Raw genomic sequence first — 20,636 nt, 5'->3', positions numbered from 1 at the left:
TTAATTGGAGTTGGAGTCAGACATCCTCGCCTGAGGCCTTATCTTGTCCTTTGAGGTGTCACAGCATCACAGGCCACAACAGGCCTCAGCCTCACTTTCCATGAGTCCACTGCCCATCTTTAGACAAGGAGCCTAGGCTTTGGACAGACTCAACGTAAACATACAAAGGCAGTGAGTAATTTTAAATCCTGCTCAGAGCTGCTTTGTAGTGATCTCCATCATTACAGAAGTGTGATTGCTGGATTGTGCAAATATGGTAAGAAAGCACCAAAGTGTCTTCCAAAGTGACCACACCATTTCGCATCTCTACTTAAAATGAAAAAGAGTCCTCACTACTGCATATAATCACTACTGCAGTATTTGGTACTATCAGCATTTTGGACTAAAGCCAATCTAATAGATGTGGAGCAGCATCCCTTGTTGTTTTAATTTGAACTTTTGTGATGATAAATGATGTGGAACTTGTTATCATAGGCTTAAGTGGGACTTATATATCTTTTAAGGTGAGGTGCAAAATGTAAATGAGAAATAAAATCTGTATAACAGTTTCTGTAACTACAAATCATCCTGTCTTCTAAGGAAAAAAAAAGATAATTTCCTTGAATTCTGCTAACCAGCATTTATGCATCATGCCATCCATTGTTAGATGTCTTACAATTAAATGTTTTTAGAACTCCCCTCTTATTTCCTTCAGTGAAGATTTAGCAGTCAGTGTTCTTTATCAATAGTAACCCTTTTAATTTAGTATCAGTATAACATGATAAAGTACAACAAAAGGATGTTTCAAATGAAAACATATAATCCTTAAAAATTAAAATCTTATTTCCTTGCTTGGACACTGCTTGCTTGTCAGGAAGATTCTCTCTTTTAAAAGACAATGACTGAGGACTCATTCTGTGTCTTCATTGTTGAGTCTGCTTAAAACCATTTAGTTTTTATTTCCCAAGAGGATTCTCAAGACTTTGGCACAATTTCCTGTCTCCTTTCATGAAAGATCCTGAAGCATATTAAATCAAAGGAGAAGGAGATCATGAAGCATATTTTAATCAAAAACAAACACTAACAGTATAAGATACTCGAGTGTATCTTTGCCATTTTCATATCACTTGGCTGGCTGTCTTGTGAGACTATGCCTGAGAATGATCAGGAATGCACTTGTACAGCTTTGACATAACAGGTCCTTTGGATCCATAAAAAATAATCATTGGTCTCATTGTTTGTTCCTAAAATCTGTGGGATGAGCAAGTGAAGACTAGCACAACAGAGGTATGAAAAAGGAGCAAACAGATCAGATCCTTTACTCTCCTTCTTTACTAATTTTTCTCATATAGGTCAAAACCAAGAGCTATAGAAAGGATTGATGAACACTTATGCAGGTAGATGGTATATAACAGTTTATTGATAGAAAATAAAGGAAGAGATAAGTTGAGCTTTGAATGGGATGAGCTTTATGTAGTCTTTATGGATATTTTAGCCTTAGTCCTATCTCTATGTTAGTGTATCATGCAAAAATACTAATTGCAAGGGCATGGGAAGGAGGGAGAGTGAAAGGTAGAGAGAAAGAGAGACAGAGACAGAAAGAAACAGAGACAAAGAGGCACAGAGAAAATCCCTTTCTCTTGTCCGATCTCTAGGAGTACAATAAAAGGAAAAAAAGAATGTACATCCAAAAGTTGGCATTGATTTCTGGTTTTCCTGGTCTTTGGTTCTAGTTATCTTTATACATTTTTTTTTCCTGCAGAACTGGCCATAGTTTTGTTTTCCCCAACATACCCAGTCAACCCTCCCTTCTAAATGAAGGCTTCCTTTTCTTTAACTTTTGTTAACTTGATTATTGCTATATTTTTGTCTTCTTTTTCTTCTAGGCTTTATGTGGATTGACATACTTTATACCCTGTATTTTTATTAGTTTTAATTCACAACGTACATGTGCTCACTGTACTCTTCTAGGCTTTATGTGGATTGACATACTTTATACCCTGTATTTTTATTAGTTTTAATTCACAAAGGCAGTGGAAAAAGTTCACAAATGATGCAAAAATAATCATGTTTAAGAAACTAGATACATATGACAGCTAAAGACTTTTGTAACTGTTAAAATTATGGTGAAGACATATATGACATTATCCCAGTATAACTTCATTATCCCAGTATAACTGACATGTATGTTATTTTTTTATTTTATTATTACTATTTTTTTGCTATATTATTCATCAATATTTATTTTTTTATTTTAAAAAATAAAAGAAGGAAAACATTAACAGACAGACATCCATTTACAAAATAGCACAAGAACAATAACAACAAAATTAACCATGGTTGTTGTAATACTTATTGATATCTTTAAAATGGTTTCTCAGGAAAACAAACAGAGACATGCAAGATTGATCAAACAGGTAATCACTAACTGTTCCTTTCCATAGAGCAATAGAAGACAGTAGTACAACTATGTTAGCTATCCTGTATATACATACTTACATAATTCATCCTTCTTTTGCTTCTCTTTTCCCACACCCCAGTTGCCCTCTACTTTGAGCATTTTCCTTTCTTTTATATAATGGAATATTACTTAGCTATAATGAAAGATAAACTTGAAGTTTTTATAGGTAAATGGTCCCAACTAGAGACCATACTCATAAGTGAAATAAATCAGACCTGCATGTGTAGGCATCCTATTGTCTCACTAGTGTAAGACCTGAAAGAATGAATAAAAACTAGGAGGTATGATAGACATTGTGAAATGAAAGGAAAATGGCATGTATGATTTAACATGTAACACAAACATTACATTTTAGTTGTAGTATTTCTTATTTTATTCTAAGTATTTTAAGTAATTTTATTACAAGAAATTTATGGATTTTAAATGATCTTCATATTAACCTCCTAAAAAAAGGTGCCATTACGTTATCATTTTATAGATAAGGAAACAGGGTCATCTTTGGTTAATTTGCTCCTGGCCAGAAATAAGTAATTATTGGTTCTGGAGAACATATGGTAAATGTGCTATTGGATTTTACAGAGTTTGTTTATACAAACCTGGAGCTTAACAGTATACAGCCCAAATCTTTATGTTTGTAGTTAAAAAATATTGTCACAAGGCCTTATTCTATAGTGATAAAATTTTTAGTGTATACTACCATGGAGTATCAATGAGAAAATGCCAGTTCAACTAGACATTATAGGGCAATATAGAAAAAAATGTATCTTACCAAAATAATTTTTAAAATTTAATTACAACTTTAATTCCCAGTTGAACTACAATGTTCTGTTCTGTTCAATGGGTTACTGGAATTACAATGTTGATGTAATTAACAAGTGACAAACATACAGCTATACATTTGTTGTGAGATTCCTATTACCTTAACTTGTGGGGTTTTCAGAATAAAAGATGAAAACAAACAGCAATAATGAAAAGGAAAAGCTTAGTACTTGTCCTCAAGTTCTTTTGAAAATTAATAACAAAATAATGTGTAATTGAAGAGATGCACATGGCAAGAGCTTTGAGCCTAGCAGCCTATTCAAAATAACTATCAGTGTAGTTAAAAGATAAAGTTATTATTCATTGTATAGGAAATTATCAAGGAACAATAGACTAAAGAGATGTGTTAGGGACATTGTCCTGGATAGAAACACTTATCCATTTTAGACATCCATGTAATACATAAACATACACAGCGAAGGTAAAGAAATTAACTGCTAATTGGATTTGATGTTGAAATTTATCACACTTTTCATTAGAAGATATATTGGGGAATTCTACCAGAAATCAATTCCTTGGACTATTGAATTAAATTATTGTCAAAACCTTGTGTTGGAATAATATTTATTCATCCATTGATTTTCAAAATTGATTTTCTACCAGGTGCTGTAAACCTTTTCACAGATTGGGGTAAGAGTAGTAAACTAAATATGTAAAGCTCAGGCCATTGTGTGTGGCTTACATTCTGTAGGGGGAGATAAAAAATAAAATAATAAAAATATTACATGATATAAACAATATACAATACCAAGGAATACATGGATATTCCAATGAAGTATGCAGTAGGAACTGATTGCATATTGTGGTTCTGTGAAGAATACTGTTATGACTTGTATCTAGATGGCCCCTCAAAGCCTCATGCTTGTAGGTGGGGCTACTCAGAGATGGCTGGGTCTAGGGTATATGAAGGTGGATTAAGGGTGTGGTGCTGGAATTAAGGGTATGTGGTACCATATTAGGACATTGATTGGAATTAGTGTAGTTCTAAGTGGCACCACCCAAAAGCCAAATAGCCTAGATGCATTATAAAGGGAGAGAGAAGGCAGACTTGCTGCTTGTTGGTACTGCTTGCTGCTTGCTATTCACTGTCTTCTGCCTGCCATACCATGAACTATTTCTCTCTGTGATAACTCTCTACCATGCTGCCTGTCTCAGAGCCAGTGGACTGTGGACTGAAACCTCTGAAGATTGTAAGGGAAATAAACCTTTCCTCCTTTAACTTTGTGTATTAGGTATTTTGTCTCAGCAATGAGAAAACTAACTAAGACAGGTAGTATTTGAGAAAAACCTGAATGTAGTGAGAGATGCAGAAGGGACACTACTGATGGGAAATTCAGTCAAAGAACAGAAGATCAAAAGCCCAAATATGGAGTATGTTGATGTGTTTGAGTTACCATGAAGAAGCTGATTGGACGAAGATGTATATGTAGTTGCAGAAGAATGTTTATTGAAATGGAAATGTTTGTGATAAATGCTAAATAAAAAATAAAATGTGCAACTGTCTTAGTTACTTTTTTCAAGGCTGGGAAAAAAATACATCCAAAGATGAAGTATAAAAGGTTCGGCTCACAGTGTAGAGGCTTCAATCCATAATCGGCTGGCTCCAAGGCAGGGCGGCATCCCAAAGGCATTTCAGGGGGAGAAGCAGTTCATGGTGAGAACAAGGTAGCAAAAGCAATAAAGCAAAGGGATGAACATAGCTCTTTCTATCCATTTACATCTTATTCAGGATATTTAGGGTGGGTAGCACTCACACCCTTAGTTGTAGCATTGCATGATGAATCAGTCATGCTCTAGATTCAGTTACCTCCAAAAAAGCCCAACATGTAACTGTGTGAGGCTTTAGGGAGACATCTAAACACAATCCACAACAACAACCTAGTGTACAGAATGTTATATATAAGAACTGTTAATGACAATTGAAAATAAAACTACAGTACAAGTGTGATATTTACATAAAGAGATGTGAATTTATGGAAAAGAAGTTTAATACATATAGTAGACACACCTCATACCAAGAACGCGGCCAGGTTTTATCACTTGTGTATGTGGATTTTACTTCTTTGCTTTTCAATATTTTATTAACCTTGTCTAGTGTACATGCCTAAAAATTTATGTAGTTAGCACACTACAATTTTAATAGCTTTGTTTTGCTAGATCAGTTTCTTTGTATTAACCAGTGACATGCACATGACAACAAAAGCAAAATTTGAAATGGAATCTAGAGACAGGAAGGTAAAAATCAATTGGATAATTGACAACCACAAAATATAAATAAATGTACCGTGAGGTGAATGCAATAAATAATTTGAAAAAATTAGGAAATTTATTTATTTCATAAAAGCCAAGCCAGGAATACTGAATGATATAATGAACTTAGTAAAGAATGGTTCTGGTGGCTGAGTGATGAAGAGGAACTGTTATGCGGCATTATACTACAGCATTATACTACATTTTGATTATTAATCAAGCAGAACCTTAACATGATTGCTGACATTAACTTAATAGCAATACAAAATTAATGGGACATTTAGCAGAAATTTAACATCAACTTATCACTACATGATCCCTTTAATCAAAGACGTCTTCAACAGAGCTTTCTGAGCATTCAAATGGGAAGTGTTTTCCAGGAGAGGTTAAATTTCCAGCGTTTTAAGGACCATCAAATAAATGCATTTCTTTTGTTCAAACACATAAAGTTGGATTATGGGAAAAAGCAAAAAGCTTTAGCTTCAGAGAAATAGCTTTTTATCAATCAAGCCAGAAGCAGAGGAAGCAGCAGAATGTTTTGAGTGTTTATTTACTTGACTAGACCCACATCGTATTTGCATAAAAGGGAGACATCAGCTCGTAGTGTTATCAGGATGCCTTGGAGTCAGGATTGCTACCGTCAAAAATGAAATTGTATTTCACAGTGAGAATGGACAACTGGCAGTTAAATGGCCCACATTCCCTTCTACTTGTGCCACTGATTTTGTTTATCACCTGCAGCATGCCGATTTTATTGTCTGTTAAATGAGAAGAGTAGTAGGCACCTCCGCCATAGAGGGGTAAAGTAGTGCGGAGCACATCATTCTGCAGCACGCTTCCATGGAAAAATTAGTTTTTCATCTGTATAAATCATTGTGTTTTTATGTGGCTGTTGTAATTTCCCATCTCTAAATACACCTGTAGCCTTTCTTATAATAAGCATATCCGTCTTCACAGCTATTTGGAGGAGTTGCACACAAATAGCAAATAAACATTTGTGTGGAGATATATACTGTATATTCTAGTTTTTCCCCACTAGTGTGATATTTCTTGCATTCGCTTTTCTGTATTTTGTGAATTTTATGTGTTATGCATATATCGCCTAATGTATTAATAAAACCACATTAAAGGAAGCACAGATGCAGAGGAACCTTGCGAAGTAAGCATGTGATAAAGATCCAGATGCTGTCTCATCTCTGACTATGCTATTTTTGTCTTCTCGTGCGGTCTGCGTCAGTGAGTTGTTAGTAAAGAACGTCAATACTGTGACACTGACACCTTCATGTTAAAGTTCAGTATCAAAATGGTTTAGTTTTTTGTTTTCCATGATAGAGTAAAAGATTCCTGCCCTTGGAATCTTACGACGTGGATTGCTTCTTGTCCTTTTGTTTATTGTAAAATACAGTCTTTCTAGGACTCCTTTCTATCATCTTTAATATATGATCATCATTTAAAAGAAGGTTTGAAGGATTGAACAAGGTAGACTATGTAAAATTAGTGTTAAAAACACAAGTAGTGGTTGGGGTGGTGGTGCATGCCTGTAATTCCAGCACTCGGGAGGCTGAGGCAAGAGGGTGACTGCCAGTTCGAGGCCAGCCTGAGCTACATAGTGAGCTCAAGCCCATCCTGAATTACAGAGAGAGACCCTGTCTCAAAAAACAAAAATGAACAAAAAAGATAGATAGATAGATAGAAAATAGATAGATAGGTAGATGAGAGAGAGCAAAAAATTATCAAAATTTAAAATGTGATTTATTAATATTTTTACAACTTTTTTTCTGATATAGCATTAAGAAAAAGGAGATAAATTTCCTACCAAAATGCATTTTGTGAGCTGTTTAGTGAAATAATACATATGAGACAATAAAAGAAAAAACACACATGGGAATACGAATAGTATTTGAAAAAAAAGCTGAACTCGGGAGTGTGAGGGAAGTCATCCAGGGAGCAACGTTCAACTGACAATGACATGGTCAGGAAGAGCGGTGAAAGTCAGGGAGGGGAGACCCAGGGCTTCTGGCTGAGAGGACTGGGTCGGCAAGAATGCTTATGGGGTGAAGGGCTGCATGAAAAGGGTTTTAACAGTAATGCAGTGGCAACCACAAATCAAGGATGTGAATTAGACTTCTCAGTTTTACCTAGAGAGCCTTAGATCAGATGTGGTAAGTTTTTAAAGAAACACTATGTGGCTTCAAATTGGAACTATTCTTCTTGATGATTTAAAAGTCTGTCTGGGTCTTCAAAAGGTAATTGTTTTTCGAATATGTGAATTTTAATTAGCAAAAATTAATGATGTGGTATTTTATAATGATAGATTTTAGTTACATTCCTTTATTCTAGTAGCTAGATCAAGGAAACCCAGTCGATAAAACTAAGTGAAAAACAAACAAATAAACAACTAAAAACAAAGAAGTGGGCCAAGGATATTGCCCGCCTGGCAAAGGCAAGGTCCCGAGTTCATGTCCCCTTATCAAAAACAAACAAACAAACCCAAAAAACAGAACAGCTAAAATTCCTCCATTATATTTTACTAAGGATAGTGTATCAGGCTTATGACATTTAAAACTTAAAATAGAGGGAATACATATATATGTACATACCTTATTTTTTCAGGATATACATATTATATATATATATTTTTTGTCTTTGCTATCCATGAATGTAAAATATCTAAGTAATAGTAGAAATGAGGTTGGTTGAGTTGTTAAACAAAATCGTGATTAAAGAGTATAAGTAGGAAAGGCACCTAATATCAATAGAGAAAATTTGATTTGGGAGATGCTGAGATTTCATTTTCTGAGAGATATTTTTCAAACGTAATGACACCATCCCTATGACAATATGACAAAGGTGAGAGGTAGGCAGGGACAAAATAGGAGAAACAATATACGCTGCATTTTGTAACCTGAGGTGTTTGCATGACTGCTTCAGTCAGGGTCTTGCTTTGTGGAACAGCTCATCTACAAGTGCTTGTTTTCCTTAGTTCATGATAAGTAGCCAATGTGACTTAGTTGGACAACCGAATTTTCTATTATCTGGCCCACTTCCAATTTCAGACAGTTCAGCCACACCAGCGTTGATGGGAGGTGCCTCGTAACACCTACTGAAATGCGAAGTGCAGAGTAGCCAGGCAACATAAATATCCAAGGCGGTGACACGAGATGAGATAAACGACCCCTTCCGTTCCACTCTTGTTAGCCTTTGCTTGTCCTCATTTCAGGCTCCCTCTATTTTCCATGAAAGTCAAATTCCCCTGCTCATTTAATCATCTTCCTTCTTCAGTTGTACAAGCTGCCATTCTTTATATTTTTTATTTACACTTTGATTTAGGATTATGTTTTAAAGATTTATTTTCACAGTGCAACAAGTTCTAAATAAAACATGCGACGAGATTCTAAGTTGTATCTCTAATATTCAAGTTATATCACTAATTCATTAGATTTGTCACCCCTGAATTACACAGCTCACTTTTCAAGTCTGACAACTGATTTGCATCTATATTTTAATCTTTAAGCATTAATGTCTCTATTAATAATAGCAGTTGGTTTATAAGAACGGAGTTCATATTTTAATCCTTAGTCTTCCTGTTCTTAACCATGTTCTGTTACCCAATGTCACATTCAACATGGCAGGACAAATACTGATTTGGGTTCTCCAGAATGTTTTGTTTCAGTTATTCATTTACTTATCAGTCCATTCAATCTGTATGTCCATTCAGTACTCCCTGGGTACCAACTATGTGCATGCTGAATTTGGGATCTTTTCATGACACAGAAAACCACCATGGGTGTGTTTGCCTACAGGTTGCTAATATCAATACAGAAGAGACAGACAGTACTGGTAATAGACCTAAATACCTGGGACCTCAGCCTTAATCTCCATGCTTTCTAGGGCCATGTGCAGGCCTTTGCAATAGGAGGAGAAGGGCAGGCCAAATATATGAAGTCAGCGCACTCCAGTGACCCCATGGGGGTCATTGCTGATGGTGTCATGTGATCCTCCTCCTGGACCAGTCCTCTGGTTCCCAAGGTTGCTTACGTGACTTAGTGTTCACATGCCGGGGTCTGCATGGGAGGGCCTTTGCGATGCTGGGCTATTTAGAGGTGGAAAAACAGAGGCAGATTGTGGCCTGAAGTTTTCATTTGCTTCTGATCCCAGGTTGTACAAACAGTGGAGAATGAATAGTAGGCTTATAAATAGATGTAAAAGTAATAAAACAATTAGGCCTTATCTTGTGTATAAGGGAATAATTTTCAACTGTTCCGAGGTAGCTCTGTGCTTATTTCCAGTGATGATTAGAAGTCTGGGCGAGTTAGACACCCCTTGACCAGACTCAGGAGCAAATGCACTAACTTCTCATTTATGAGGTGCTACATAATCTCCAGCTCTCCCCTGGAGAGCCTGTAACATCGTGCCAACATTGTTTATTAAAATTGTATAGCTGGTAGTTCAGACTGTACAGACTGAACACATTACTCAGACTGTTAGCTGTGTGTTAGCTATGTTCTTGGCAAAGTCCAAAAGACCTCTTAATAAATTTGTGATGCGTGAGCTGAGGACAAAGAATATCCAGAGTGACTGAGGAAGTCCTAGGAAACTGCTCCCAGGAACCTCAAGTCACTTTCACGTTCACCCATGTTTTCCTTATCCCGTTGAACTGTATTTGCTTTATCTTAAGCAAAGCTTACAAGCTGTGATTGAGAAACATGGTGAATAATAACTTTTAATAATTTATTACACTAAAAGACATATTGCTATTAATCTCCCGAAAATACTTCCATTCGGTTCAAGCACTCTGATTCCATCATTTTCCCCCTTTCTGAAATAGTTCTGGAAAACCTTTTTCTTATGTGCTTGTTGCTTTGGTTGTTGTTATTAATGTATGTAAAGCATGGTTACATTTCTCTTGAAGAATCAGTACAAACACATCTCACTTCTTGATCAGTTTTACTCTGCCTTCCTCTTCCACCCTCCCTCTCCTTCCTTCCCTAGGTCCTCCACTCCTCTCCACAGCTGACCACTTCTTATTCCACCACTTATAATATTTGAATGTCTAATATACAATATTTAATTTTCTGTGCCTGATTAATTTACTTAGTATTTTGGTTTCAAGAAATTTATCTTTCTTTATGCCTGAGTGATACTCCCCTGTATATGCATACCACATTTTCTTTTTCCATTCATCAGTGGATGGGCATATAGGCTATTTCTACAATGTAGCTCTTGTGAATTATGCTGCAATAAACATGGGTAAGCATGCACAGCTTAGTATGGTGATTGCTCTTTAATGGTGCTGCTGTGTCTGTTTTGTTGTCTGGAGTTGTTTAAAAAATGTGCCTTTCACTTGCCTTTTGACTTCAGGGAAAAGCTAGAATTCGGACAGTGCCAGATCTGGTGAATAAGGCGGATGAGGGCACACTGTACTGTTTTTCATGAGACTGCCTTGCTGTTAGATGGCACGGCAGCCGCATTTGGTGCAGTTTTGATCACACCTTCTGAAGATATTCGAGAAAGAAGACTTCCAGAACTAATTCAGAATGTGGCAAGATCCATGAGAAAATTGTGTTTGAAACAAGAGCAATACCTTGAAGTGGATCAATGGCAATTTGTGATTTGCTATAATAAAATGTATGATTTGAACAATCACCCACATCTATAGATTTATCACCCTTTTATACTAGTGTACAATATGGGCTGTTCTTCATCCTTACAATTATGTAATTGCAATCCGTGCAGAAGGGAATGCTATAAAAATACAAAAGACTAATTGAAATAAAGACTAACAGGAGAAATTAAATTAGTTGATGGGTCAGATCACGTCTTTTGGAGGAATTTCTACTTAACTTGAATTTTGGAGAATAAAATTAAGTTGCAGACATATGGAGACCACACAGAATATATAAGTCCAAGGGAAGAATAATGATGCATTTCAGGCCCATTCCAGTTTAGACTCTGGCTTTGTTTTGAGAAGGAAAGCAGACTGATCCTAAAAAACGAGTTGACTTTCCAGAGTAAGCTGTAATAGATGTCTGTGTACTTCCAGAGCTAATAGCTGCAGCCTACTCTCAGATGCTGTCTCAGTAATCGGAACTGAGAAGTGCACCCGGTATCATATGCCAGTTCCTTGTAGGTGTGATCAAAGAGAATGGACCATGGAGCCAGCAGCCACTTAAGGCTCTCTCATCTGCCTTAAAAAGGGAGAGGAATTTCTTTTACAAAGGTTCATTTAGAAAATGGTTGTTTGAAATTATTATAGGAAACAGCACCTATGTCTCATGTTAAAGATAGTTTGTTAGGCTATGTCTTGTCATTCCCTGAGATGATTTGCTTCAATCTGGTGCAAATAATTTCTAGTCTTATAAAACATTTATGTATAATTTAATGATAGGACAGATCATTGTAGAAGTACACTAAGTGTTACAGTCATAGACCTCAGCATGAGAAATATGTGTGCATTTTAGCATCCAAGGACTTTTTATCTTTCTTTTTTTTTTGGTTTTTCTCAGGTACCGGGAACCGAACTCATGACCTTGCGCATGCCAGGCAGGTGCTTTTGCCGCTGAGCTAAATCCCCAGCCTCTCCAAGGACTTTTTAAAGAGGCTTATGATACTACAAACATTTTTAAATGTCTGTTTAGATACACTTCCGAACATGTACTGTGTAGATTTTCCTTTTCCCAAACCTTGTGTAATGATTAAAATAGCTCCATAAAAATAAAAAATAACTAGTACCTCCCCATGTATAAATATGCAACAAGAATTTGACTGTTAAGATTATGCAAAGCCACGTGGAGGCTCTCCTGCGTGGTACAGCAAAATGACAAAACTGGCCATTAAGCATTTTGTAATTCCTGCCATGAAATTTCTAAGGTCTCAAACGTACAAATGCATATGAACACAAGAACATGAGCACACACACACACACACACACACACACACACACACACACACACACACACACATCTTCTACAAAATGTTAGGGATCAGAATGAACCTCTCAGTATTCATGACAAGATGGAATGATTACTTCCCACCCACTTGAAGAAGGATGAGAAATGCTTATAAATAAATACACAATTGGCATCATTTTGTCTCCAGCTTTTTTGAACTAAGAAGGCCATCTGACAGTCCTTTGGAAATTATAGAAAAGCAGGCTAAAGAACATGGACCAGGTCTCTCATTAGGGCTGTTCTGACTTCATCTACTATGTTAGACTTTCATAGACGTTCCAGGCTCTGAGAAGTGCATGTAAAGTTTCACATATCACACACTATGAGCTGTGAGAAGTTAGGTGTTCTGGTTATAAGGCGTTGGAGCGCCAATGGCAGTCAGAAGCGATATTTTACTACCCTTGGATAGTCTTTCTGAAAGCTCTTCAGTTTACCCAGTGACTGACTGGCAAGGCCTACTGAGCAGGCTGGGTCGGTTCCATTTATATTTCATTTAGTTATTTTATTCCTGTTCTCTGATTTTCATACAGAATCCCTGAAGAAAATTCCACTCTTGTGGGGTTCTGGAACTCCATGCGCTTTATTTCTGAGAGTGCTGAGGCTTTGTTGGGGTGCTGCCTATTTTCTCCAACAGCAGGTCTCTAGTTAAGAGGTCCTGGTTACATTATTTATACCCAACATCTCATTAGAGAGAACTTGTCACATTTACAACACAAGGACATTCATCATCCCCCCTCCCTCCTCACGCTTTCTGTTTAGGTTTCTTCAGGAACTGAAGAAGGAAAATGAATCCTATTTACAAACTTTCCAGTTTTAGGTGAAAGCTGGGACGAAGCAAGGGCTTTGCACACAGGTTATATTGCAGGACTGCGATTTTCCCCTTAAACATAAGGGTTAAGACAATTTTTACTAATGTGTGTGTATTGGTTTCCAATATAGTCCATTTCATCATATCAATAGCAATGAAATAAGGGAAAGTGCTGCTTTTCCCTTATTTCTTCCAAATTTAACTAATTTAGCCACACTCAGATTACTGATTATAATTTTAACTAAAATCAATCTCAAATCTGTTTTGTATGTATTTCATATCTTTTGATTATTGGTGATTTCTGAGTTTAATACTCAGGAAGCTCACCATTCTTAAATGAAACAATATAATTTGTACTTGTGATCTTGAAATTTCACTGGGGGTTTTGTAAGTCCATGGAATTTTTTAATCGTTTTTCCCCTTAGCTCAGAAAAACTTAAAATCCAAAATTGTTAGCTGATATTTTAAATAAAAAACAATAACTACCCCGTCTAGGGACACGGCTAAAAGATATCACCCTCATTGTACTGCTGAGCCACACAGATGTCAACTGTAAACTACCTTTCTCTGTACTTGAGATAATTTTTGAATTTTGAAAATGGAACATTTTTACAAAATGTCAAACTGAGACTGTGGGAAAAGGAATGATATGGAGGTCAGAGAAACAGCAAAGAAAAAAGTGGCAGGAAAACAAGATGTCTGTTTCTATGACTATGAGAGTGAAACGCACCGAGGAACTTTGACTGAGGTACATTATCGCACAGCCCCTAATGTCTGTATACCAGGGGCAAAAGAGCAGGGCCTCTGCAGCCAGATTGCTAGGCTGTGTGTCCCTGCTCCATGGTGCACCACCTGATTATCCCTGTACCTCACTGTCCTCTGGTGTAAAGCAGGAATGACATTGTTACTAAACTCACAACAATGGCCTCAAAGTGAGATGACTGGCGTTTGTGAGGTGGGTATCGGACATGGTAAACACCGTGTGGCAATTATAGGAGGTCTGGTGGATGTCCTCAGCTGCAACCCTGTATCGCAAATGCTTCGTCGCTCCCCTCCTATATTTCTCCCCTGTATATTTCATGGCACTCTCTGGCACTCACTAAAATACACACACCGGTTTAGATCATATTTCTTGGAGACATAATATATGGTGTGAGTTGTTGGAGGAAGGAAAATCAATGCATTTCTAGGATCTGCTTCTATTTTGGTTCCTTTGTAAATATGAAGAAATGAGTTAGAGTCTTGAGATAATCTGCTCCTATTGCTATGTGATATTTGCTCTATATTTACTCCTTGGTAATAGGCCATCTTTTTCGGGGGGGGGGGAGCCACATTGTAAGACTGCTTACCTTTGTATTCTTGGTACTGCATATTTTTCGTGAACCACTCATTAGTAAATTAGAACTTTAATAACCTCCTGTGTTTTGCAAAATGAATTTCCTTGCTACAAGCAAAAGCTCACTTCCAATTGATAATCTTTTGAGAAAAATGTTAGCTTATGATTATTGGTTTATATACAGTGAAGTAAACACAAGGTTTAAGACAATTTTTACTAATGTATGTGTATTTGTTTCCTATATAGTCCGTTTCATCATATTAATAGCAATGAATGTTTGCAATTATTTGGCAATATTAAGAAAAATAGCATATTCTTTTAAAAGTGAAACAAAAATATTTGTACTTTTATAATCATATCCTAATATGTCGAGTTTTGATTTATAAAATAATTCATGCCCTGTGCATCAATGATAGCCAGCCTGAGGCCTCCCTCTAATAAGGCATAAAGCATGTGGCCTATAACTTATTTTCTGCAGAGTTTTACAGCTTTGCCTCTTAATATTTTTTGAAGCTGACCATGGTTGCCAGAAACGTTATAGACTCCAAAGGAACTTTCTTCTCCAACATTATTTTACCTTGAATCTGCTTTGGTGTGTTTAAATAATGACCACAAGAAAAAAAAATAATGACCACAGGATACTTAGCTAGTGTGGACAGTGAAAGAAAGAATAGCTTTAGCAAATAGAATATCTTGTCACAAATAGCCCTTTTCTATCTCTTCTTAGAACATTCAGTGCTGGCAGCAAATAATGAGAAGCAAATTTAGTGAAAAAAAGGAGATGAAAGTAGCCATTCTAATCAAATTCTGTCGTAATTTCTTAGGTGTCTTGAATTTATGACACACATTCAGCAAATCTCCAATGATACATTTCTGTAACATGAGTTATAAATCCATTGACAGTTTCATTAATCAGACAAAGAGCTGTACAGTTACTGAAATAACTCCTCAGATAATTGCCAACATGCCACCCAGTGACATCACTCCCAAGAGAAGTGCTTCAACAATTGACGATATAAGCCAGTAAATTAGCATTTCTGGCATTGAAAAGTTATGGTTAGATGTGCTTTGGAGGAAGCAAGTCCTGGAATTATTTCTCCTCCTAAGCAAGATTATAAAAGTGATCATGATCAATACTTTGCTTGTTTTACATGTGAGGTGTGCATTTTACCCAGTCCTCCTTCCACTGTGGCCCTTACTTAACTATTAGCTATTTGGAATTAAATTGCTGCCCATTCTGTTTCTTCACATGTTCAGTGCCTCTTTGAGCATGTAGATGTAGGACTGCTGGTGTTAAATATGTAAACTAATTATGTAAATTAAGATACAACACTTGCTCCTAGTAGTGCATACTCCAAGTTTTAGAAGACCATATGGTACAGTAGAATAAATGTTAAAGGTGTGCTTAAAAGTGCTCTACACAGGACCCTACACAAAAGAGAGATGAAACCTGAACAAGAACGTGGAGAAGAATCAGAGAAATCTTCCCACCAAATGGAGCCATATATTAAATCTTAACAGACAGATGAAGAAGAGTTCTACAGGTAGGTAAAAATATTAAGTTGTTTGGGATGTGAGTTAAAATATGTGTCCTATCTCAGTTTTTCTAATAACTTAAATAAATCAGTTCATATCTTTAAATGTTGATTTTCCTCCTTCAATGAACAAGGATAACATCTTTCTATATTACAGCAAATTTCCAGATTAAAGTAGTTGATATATCAAAGATTTGCACAAGAGGAAAAACTAATGGAAAAAAGTACATTCATAATAAACTTTATTAATATTTGTAATAAGTTGGAAGATTACAAGGTAGAATTGTGATATGCTTCTATTAATTATGACTGAGTCATATGACTTTTGCTTTTTGTTAAATATCAATTGCCTTTCTGTAGTTATTTATCTAAATATATTCCTTGTGAATGTTTCACAAATCCTGGCGGTGCATAATTTAGATTTGCAGTGGCTCACAATCATAGCCAGTGAGGTAAAGAGAAGAGTAAAAAATTGAGCTAATGCCAACACGTGACACTAAGCTGCGCTACTGTCTCTTCTGTTCGTTGAACTTTTATTGCTCTTATCACTTTCTGAGCATGTTGAATCCAGTGATGGCGTGTCAGCTTTTCCTCACTGTGGCCAAACACCAGAAAAAAAAAGCTGAAAGGTGAAAAGATTCAGCGGAGATTGTGATCTCAAGAGGTTTTGTGCCATGGTTGGCCAGCGCCAAGGCAGAAACACGGTGGCGGAACGGAGGGCGGAGGACAGCTGCTCACCTCATCACAGCCGGAGAGACGGAGAGAGAGAAGGAAAGAGCCGGCGCAGCTGAGCACAAGATGCCGCTCTTAGCGGGGTGCATCCAGAACCGAGTTTTTCCAATTTAGCCCTACCTTCGCGAAGCCCTTTCAGGTACGAACTCCTTACTGGGCTCATGAACTGATGAAGCCAACACCCTCAAGATTCACTCACATTTCTAGACCCCTCTTAAACCCATCACACTGATAACCAACATTAGCCATCAATGGTGGATACAAAATGTAAAGGAAAACCACGCTGCACTGAAACTCACATTACCACGGATTTAGTAATAGGGTGTTGCAGATCAGAATATATTTTAAGGGCTATTGTGTCTATCTTCTTGTATTCTGAAAGTTAATGTAGTCTTTTGATTATCCGTTAATTCTAAGTATATCAAATTGTTTAGATTTTTAATAAAATACCTAGAAAGTTTCCATCTGTTTTATATATGCAAAATTATCAACCAAAGTGTCAATGATAGGGATACTTCTGTAATTTCTGTTGCACTTTATTATTTAATTATGCTTTACCCTTTGATGTGCTGAAGCAGAACTTTGTGTACCAATTCAAAATTGAAGAGCAGAGTATTTACAAAGGAAAAAATGGGCCACAATGTGGTCAAACAGTATAACAGAATCCATCTTTCTTCAAGAAAGCTACCCAAGGAGTCAGTGTTGACATCCTGTCAATATTGAAGCAAACTCAATCATTGTTGAGTATTTCAAATGTTTTATATTTACTTTTGTAATTAATCTATATATTTCACCAAAATGTCTGAGTTTCTAGGAAATGTCTGCTCATCTCAACATTGTACTTAATGTGTGGTTCTGAATTAGACATAGTGTCATAGGTACCTCTGTCAGTTCAGTTAGATTATTGATGAATGGAAAAATTGCAACACTGTCACCTGTTTCTGTTGTGTACAATTAAAAATCAAAAATATTTCTTTATGATAATTCCTAAGTTTTATTTTCATCAGTACTGGAAAAACATAGTCTTAATTCACAAATTGGCTTACACATCATTTTCTTAAAGGCTTACATTAAGGCAGATTGGGGACAGGGTGTGAAATGCTGTTTGATCAGACTTATTACTAAAAGGTTGATATTTACTATTCCTGTCACAGATGAATGTCCGACAGAGGTGACTTTAAAAGAAAAATGAATTCTCTTTGCAGTTATTTGTGAGAAGATTATTGCCAGAGAAAAGATTTCCTGTTGTTCTGTAGGAGTCCTATTGTTTACATTAACTTCTCTAATTTTGGGACACATTTGCAGTAACCAAGCAATGTGAATTTTAATTTTTCCATAAAATTGCTTAGATGCACTCAATCTGTATCAGCACTTTTTTTTTGCTCTGGAAAGGCTGAGGAAAAACAATCTATGAAGAGAAAACATTTTAAGATACCAACCTCATCAAAACTAATATCTACGTGGAAACTAATCTATCATGGAAATCTGAAGAAATGGATCATCTACCAGCAAATACAACACAAGATACATGAATTATTTTAAAATATGTCTTTTATCACTTTCAATGAAGAATTGAGTATTTTGCTTATACCTTGCCTGGCTTGAAATCATGTGACTTATGAATGAGTTTTATTTTCATATGTTAAAAGATAATCTTCACCTGCCTGGCAAGTGCAAGGTCCTGAGTTTGATCCCTGGTACCAAAAAAAAAAAAAAAAAAAAAAAAAAATCTTACACAAAATGTACAAGAGGCTAAAGAAAGCATCTGAGAAGGGGAGAAGCCTGCTGTGGATAATGTGGAATACACTTTAGTTAGGAATTAGCTCAGCAACCGTGAAATATTATGAAATATTTTATCACTTTTGATGAGGTAATCACAGCAAACCAAGTGCATGCTCAGCTTCCTTGTACAGATGAGCTCAGGTTGCCCTCTGTTGCCCCACCCTGTTCATCCCATAAAGATTGCCCTTTGCTTGTGCTTTAAAAGTGTAAGACCTATTATAAGCTTAACATGTAGGAAAGCCGCACTGATTAGTCAATCAAGCTTAACTCACCTGAGAAGCTTGTATCTTGAAATGATTATAGACCTGTAATTCTTTCCAAAGGGACAGTGATCTTTTTAGGATAACATGATTATGAATATGTCATTTAATAGACCATGGCAGAAAATAGAATGTTTAACTGGACATTGTTTGTATTTGTTGGTAACTAAAATTAAAATATTCTAGGTGGTTTAAGTTAATATGATACATCTACACACATTCATTATTATTGTATGATTTACTGTAGCACCAAAAGTTCATATTCATCGAACAGGAGAGGAAAGGGTATTTTTATGGTGTGTTTTTATGCTACATGATGTAAAAACTAGAGCAATTATTTTGCAGTGCTCTTGTTTTACAGTGCTATTCCCATTTGACTTGTGTGTAAAAGATAGCAGATGCTTTGGGTGTTTGGAGCACACCTGGTTTTTATGCAAAGAAAATGTGTAATTTGGACTATCAAGTGAATAATTAATGTCAAATTAATTCAAGACAGATTCTAAAAAATCACATGTGAAATTCCATGCTTTCTCCAGGAAGTGCTGAAATAAGCATCTCTATCCTGAGTGTTTTTCCCAATTCTCAATAGGAGCAGCCACTCAGAGTCAAAGTACTCGTATTGTAGTTGATTTGTCTTACAAAAAATTGCATTGATAGTTTTGAAAAATATTCACACAGTTTTATAAAATGCAGGTTTTCTGTGTTACTTCACCTTTCACTGACAGCGCTTTCCAGAAGAAGGCTCATTCATTGACAGAACCTCAGGGAATTAAAAAATGTTGAAGTCAAATATGTGCCTATGTCTGGAATATTAACAGTATCTCTTAAAATATAAATAAAATGATTATCTTATGGCAAACTTGGATAGTTATAATTCCAAATCTTGAGGAAGTGTCTGGGAATAACCTCCAAATTCCAGGGAATGGTTAATGCTGCTTGTTTAATCACTTACATTGCTGAGTAATTCTCTTTTACTTGTGTCTACAAACTCTTCATTTTAAATGACCCTCCATCCCAGGCCATTTCTTTCTCATTTTAGGAAGGCATGCAGATATTTAAAATCTTTTAGGTAGTTAAGGAGGAGGCAGTAAACAAATAAAAGCTTATAAAGAAATTCTGCGGCTTTAAGGGCCAGCATTTTAGAACCTACTCACAAATCAGATGGAAACATAAATGCATTTTAAACATATAAATAGAAAATGTGAAGATGAGTATGTTACCTCAACTTCTGGCAAGCAATGTAAATTGTAAATGCTTAGATATATCCAAACACCGTGTTCTGAGAATAATGTTATATGCATACAAACATATACCTTGTGCATCTGAATGTGCATGAAATCCTGGTATTGGTGATTCATCACACTGAACTTCTTCTATAACTACTGAAGGTAACAAAAATTGTTCTTAAGATCTTTCATGCTTAATTTTCTCAGATATATGACAAACTTTTGGGAAACCCGGTATGGAACGCACTCTTACTCAACTGGTAAGTCCATCAGCACTATTCAAACATTTGATGTGTTTGTTTCATGTCTTAGTGTTGCATATTGGGAATTTTTTAAATAGTTGAAATTTAGTCTAATAATTATAATTATCATTTTTGTTATGGTGCTCTGTGATCAGTTCTTTTTGATGTCACTTTCTGAGTTCAAATTGCACCCTAAATTTAATACTTAAGTGTTGTGTGTGTTCCTGCTGACCCACTGACTGCCCTTTAGCCCCAT

Source organism: Chinchilla lanigera, unplaced genomic scaffold (assembly GCF_000276665.1).
Source record: "Chinchilla lanigera isolate Chin_1 unplaced genomic scaffold, ChiLan1.0 scaffold00033, whole genome shotgun sequence".
Lineage (NCBI taxonomy): Eukaryota > Metazoa > Chordata > Mammalia > Rodentia > Chinchillidae > Chinchilla > Chinchilla lanigera.
The sequence above is the reverse complement of the archived record's forward strand: the minus strand, read 5'-3'. Positions refer to the sequence as shown.